Raw genomic sequence first — 6234 nt, forward strand, 5'->3', positions numbered from 1 at the left:
AGAATGCCCCAAGTGACTCGCTCAGGGCAACTAACATTAATGATTCGCCGCCCGACCCCACATTCTCTGAGGGGTAGTTTCGGGATGCCCGATCCATGGGGAGCCTCTATATAGGGACGACCCCCGAAGGGGATGATATATTTGGCGGCTGCTTCGCGGGGGTCGATGATGTTCCTGACCTGGACGCATCACTCATTTTTGATGAGGCTCAGCGGCTTTTGAACCAAGTGAGTTTTAGCCTATGTTACCATGCTTGCGTTTGTTCTTATTTCTCTAAGTCTGATTTCCTTCCTTTCTGTACAGGCTACGACGCTCCATCGAGAAGTGTCCTCCAAATACAGAGCTGAGCTGGCCCGATGTGAGGCTGATCTCAAACAGATTACGGAGGAAAGAGATGCCATCAAACTCCTCTATGTGCAAAAAGAAGAGGAGATCATGAGCATTTGAGCCGAGCTGACAAGAGCTCATCAAGATTAGATCGAGCTCAGTGAACGGGTAATATAAATTTTTGGGAGCTTGTTATGTATTAACTTGATATTGGTGACTAACACATTCATCCTGCAGGTTCAGCAAATGGCCGAATTGGTTGAGCAACTTTGTGAGGAGGCCAAGATGAAAGAGGCAGAGACTTTGGGGTGGAAGCAAAACATGGATCGTCTCGCCTCGGAGAAAGATGCGGTTTAGGCCCAACTATCTTCGGTTGAGCGTCAACTCCGAAGCGCGAAGGAGGAGAACTTGGCCCGAGCCCAGAAGGTTGAAGAGCTCGAGACTCGGTTGGCCGCTGAACTTGCAAGGGCCACATCCGAGGCAGAGGCGCTTGTGGCCTCTTACCGAGCTGACGCTGAAGCCGCTAACACTCGGGTAAAGGAAATTTCTGATGCTACTGAGGTTAGATTGTCCCGTGTTGCCGAGCATGCTAGGCGCCAGTCTCATAGAGAGACTCTTGAGGAGGTACATGCTCTTGGCTTCAACCTCACGGCTGATATCGAGAGTGCGAAGGTTTTTTAGAATGAGGCCAGATCTTTGCTTTCTGATGATGAAGACTCTGCGAGTGGATCCGAGAACGGAGGAGATGAAGATGAAGCTCCCAAAGATGCGGCTCCCGAGGCGAACTAGGAACTTAGGATTTTTTTTTCCTTTTCTGTGTAAGACCCTGTGTGGTCTTTGTAAATACTTTGCATATATGAAAGATTCCTTTTCTTTCCGTTTCATCTCCGATTTTTGATTTATGATAAATTCTATTTTGCCTTTGCCTTGGGAAAACTTTGTTTTAATCGGGTTGTTGTAGCTTCTATAATTGAGTGAGCAATAACTCGAACTCAGAGTAGAACAAACCCTTAGGTTTTTTTAGTTAAGCAAGGGCGAGTCCCCGAGCTCAACCATATGTTCGGGATTTTGATTTCGGATGGCTTGATCGAAGCCGTAATTATACAGTTTTAATAGCCGAGTTCGAGTAAGTTTCGAACTCACAGTAACAGACCCCTTAAGGTTTTATATCAAATAATGATGAATCCTCGAGTTATATTCAAGTTAGTTTTATTTGAGCTCGGAATAGTGGAATCCTTAGGTCCGAATTGAGTGAGAACAAAATCTCGAACTCTAAGTGTATTGGCCCTTAGGCTCTTTAGATTGGGTCGATATGGCCTCTAAAAGATGACTATTTTTTCCTTTTTCCGGCTTAGAAGACTTAGTAAAAAATTTCTTTATGCCTTAACACGTATTCTTTACCCATTGGATTTTTTGAGGGTTCGATGTCGATCGAAACCCCTCTGCCTTTTGTGCCTTAGCACGTTTGTGTTAAGATAATTTGATACCTCTTAGGGTTTTTCAAGGGCTGATTTCATCGAAGCCCTTTTGATTACTTGTCGAGGGTAGCCTTTTTTAACCGATTTTCAAAAGATTTGAAGGCCTATTTTTATTACGGGATTCGGACGTCTCCGAGCTGCCTTAATTTGGCCGTAGCTTTTGGGTATGCCTCTTGGGCTTATTTCCCAATAACACTTCGAACTTGTTCGAAGTGTTAGTCCCTGAGAGTGATGTCCTTGGCCTACAGATCGAGGGGTGCCTCTTTGAGGTCTTATGAATTTGAGTTTAGATTACTCGAATATGTCGATCGTCGACGGCAGTCCCCGAGTGTACGAGGTATATTTGCACTTGGTCCTTGAGCCATTTCTCACAGTATGGAGCTTGTATAGTAGAAAATTTTCTTTGAGACACAAGATGTTTGATATAGAAAGAATGCTCCTTTGTATAATTTATACATGCGTGCATGTTTTGCCATCGGGGCTCGACTGATCTATACGGACACGGTTCATTCGACCAATTGGCCCATTACAAAGTTTCTCTATCGAGACCCTTTAACACGAAGTATTTTCCTCGAAAGTGTAACATCCGAGGGTGATGCCCCCCAGTATTCGAGGTTGATTGTAAAGAATCCTTGGATACTGTTGAATTGTCCTCAGGTAGCACATAATTATTGCCTCGTTAAAAACCTCGCCGAAAAAACCGACTTGGGACAAAAACTGATCTAAGGGAAAAAAGTGCAATGCGTGCTTTAAAACATAAGGTCTCGATGTCTTTGATCGAACACCTACAGTGAGTTAGTGTCGAATATATAAATGAAAAAAGGGAATAAAGTCATACCTTAGCAATAATATCATTTGAGAAGCGATATGTTCCAATTATTTGACAGTTGTTCGCCGTCCTTCGGCCGAGCTTGTAAGATCCCTTTTCGACGATGTCGAGGACTTGGTAGGGTCCCTCCCAATTTGGGTCGAGCTTCCCTTCATTAGGATCTCGAGTGTTGATGGTGACTTTCCTCAGGACTAAGTCCCCGACTCTGAAGTGGCGAAGGTTGGTTCTCCTATTGTAGTATCTTTCGATTCGTTGCTTTTGTGCAGCCATTCGAACGAGTACGGCTTCTCATTTTTCATCCAATAATTTGAGGCTAGTATTCATACCCTCGTGATTTGATTCTTCTGATGTATGTCAAAACCTGGCACTGGGTTCCCCGACTTCGACTGGAATCAAGGCTTCAGAGCCATATACTAAGGAGAACGGGGTAGAATTTCTCTCCATTTCCCCTTAGCGTCTTTCAACATTTTCTTTAGGTTTTGAATGATAGTCTTGTTCGTTGATTCGGCCTGTACGTTCCCACTATGGTGATACAGTGTTGATAATATCCTTTTTATTTTGTGATCTTTGAGGAATTTCATCACTTTGCTGCCGATAAATTATTTTCCATTGTCACACACTATTTTGATGGGTATCCCAAATTGACATACGATGTGATCCCAGATAAAGTCTATAACCTCTTTCTCTCTCACTTTCTCGAATGCCTGTGCTTCAACCCATTTAGATAAATAGTCAGTCATAAAGAAAATAAACTTAGCTTTACCTGGGGCCAATGGCAGAGGGCTGACGATATCCATCCCCCATTTCATGAATGACCATGGGGATAGGACTGAATGAAGTTATTCTCCGGGCTGATGGATCATCGGTGCAAACCTTTGACATTTATCACATTTTCGAACAAACTCCTTAGTGTCTTTTTCCATGCTATACCAGTAGTATCCTACTCTTATGATTTTGTGAATCAGTGATTAGGCGCTGGAGTGGTTGCCACAAGTGCCTTCATGGACCTCTCATAAAACATAATCAGTATCTTCTGGTCCTAAGCATATTGCCATATGAATCGAGTAGCTTTGGTTCGTAGGGCCCTCGACTCTTTAGGATCCGATGGGAGCTTTCCGTTCTTCAAGTATTCAATATATTTATTCCTCCAATCCCAGGTTAAGCTTGTAGAGTTTATCTCGGCATGACCTTTCTCGATCATGGATCTCGAGAGTTGAACGATAGTTCCCGAGCTGATCTCATCTTCCTCGACCGACGACCCCAAATTTGCAAGTGCATCGGCCTCACTGTTTTGTTCTCGAGGTACATGTTGTAAAGTCCATTCCTTGAAACGGTGCAAAGTTACATGCAGTTTGTCCAAATACCTTTGCATTCTATCCTCTCGAACTTCGAAGGTTATGTTTACTTGGTTCACCACCAGTAAAGAGTCACACTTGGCTTCAATGACTTCTGTTCCCAAGCTTTTAGCTAGCTCGAGACCTGCAATCATGGCCTCGTACTTGGCCTCATTGTTAGTCAACCTAGAAGTTTTGATAGATTTCCTAATAGTGCTACCCGTGGGAGGCTTCAAAACGATGCCTAGCCCGGACCCCTTCACATTCGAAGCACCGTCTATGAAGAGGGTCCATACCCCCGATGATATACCCAATTTTAACAAGAGTTCCTGTTCAACTTCGGGTACGAGGGTTGGCGTGAAATCGGCCATGAAGTCCGCTAAAATTTGGGACTTGATGGCTGTCTGGGGTTGATATTTGATATCGTACCCACTGAGTTCGACGGCCCATTTGGCCAATCGGCCCGATAGTTTAGGCTTGTGCAAAATATTACAAAGTGGTTAATACGTATATGGGGTGACATTGGAAGTATGGTCTTAACTTTGTAGAGGCACTTATCAGTGCAAGTGCCAATTTCTCAAAGTGTGGATATCTAGTTTCTGCTTCTCCTAAGGTTCGACTTACATAATAAATGGAAAATTGCGTACCTTGCTCTTCTCGAACTAGGACACCACTTACCACGATTTCCGATACTTCCAAGTACAAGTAAAGTTTCTCATCTGCCTTTGGAGTGTGAAGTAGTGGTGGGCTCAATAGGTATCGCTTCAATTCCTCTAATCCGGGGTCCAGGAAAAATCGTTTTTCTTTTTGAGTAGAGAAACAATCTGTGGCTTCGATCCGACAACCTCGAAATGAATCAGCCTAAGGTAGTTATCCATCCAGTTAGCCTCTACACGGCTTTTACGCTGTACACGACGGTGATGTCTTCGATGGCCTTGATTTTATCGGGGTTGATCTCGATCTCCCATTCGATACCATGAAGCCAAGGAACTTGCCCGACCCGACCCCGAAAGCACATTTCTCGAGGTTGAGTTTTATGTTGTATTTCCTTAAAATCTCGAACGTTTCCTGCAAATGAGCCAAATGGTCCTCTGCACCCAGGGACTTAACTAGCATGTCATCAATATAAACTTTCATTGATTTACCTATTTGTTCTTCAAACATTTTATTTACTAGGCGTTGGTAAGTAGCTCCTGCAGGTTTTTAGCCCGAAGGGCATTACATTATAACAATATGTTCCATACTTGGTGATAAATGAAGTCTTTTCTCGGTCCTCCGAGTTCATTTGGATTTGATTGTACCCGGAATAGGCATCGAGAAAAGTAAGGATCTTGTGCCTGGCCGTGGCATCGATAATGCGATCGATGTTAGGCAGTGGAAAAGAATCTTTGGGGCACACCTTGTTTAAATCCTTATAATCTACACACATTCTATGTTTTTCCCTTTTTTAGGGACTACAACTATATTGGCTAATCATTCGGGATATTTCACCTCCCGAATGGACCCTATTTTGAGAAGTTTAATTACCTCATCTTTTATGAATGCGTGCTTTACCTCGGATTGGGGTCTTCTCTTTTGCTTCACCGGTTTGAACCTAGAGTCCAGGCTTACCCGATGCGTCGTTATCTCCGGTGGGATCCCTGTCATGTCTAAATGGGACCAAGCAAAACAATCTATGTTATCAATAAGAAATTTAATAAGCTTTTTCCTGAGTTCGGGGGTTAATCCTGTTCCCAGGTATACCTTTTGCTCAGGCAGGTACTCGATCAATATAACCTGTTCCAGCTCTTCGACCATTGATTTGGTGGCAACAGAATCTTCGGGAACAATAAAAGTTCAAGGGGTCAGAAAGTGCTCCTCCTCTTCTTCTATCTCCTGCTTCCCCGATTCTGTCGAGGCTGGTGGCTGTGATTGCTATTTGACTTCCTATTTACCTTTGATGCTCGACCTTTCCGAGGTTGATAGTGTCGATATCGCTGTTACCTCATTGACCGCAAACATTTCCTTTGCAGCATGCTGCTCCCCACATACTATTTTTACACTGTCCGACATCGGGAATTTCATAATTTGGTGGAGAGTCGAAGGGACTGCCCTCATATTGTGGATCCAAGGCCTTCCGAGCAGGGCATTTTACCTCATGTTGCCCTCGATTACGTGGGAGGGGTTTATATAGTAGTAGGAATCAAGCAAACAAACAAGGAAAAAAATCAATCAAACATAAATATGGAAAGTAAGTACCATATGCTATCAGTAATGGAACGGGTAA

Source organism: Nicotiana tabacum, chromosome 9, assembly GCF_000715075.1.
Source record: "Nicotiana tabacum cultivar K326 chromosome 9, ASM71507v2, whole genome shotgun sequence".
NCBI classification, from domain to species: Eukaryota; Viridiplantae; Streptophyta; class Magnoliopsida; order Solanales; family Solanaceae; genus Nicotiana; species Nicotiana tabacum.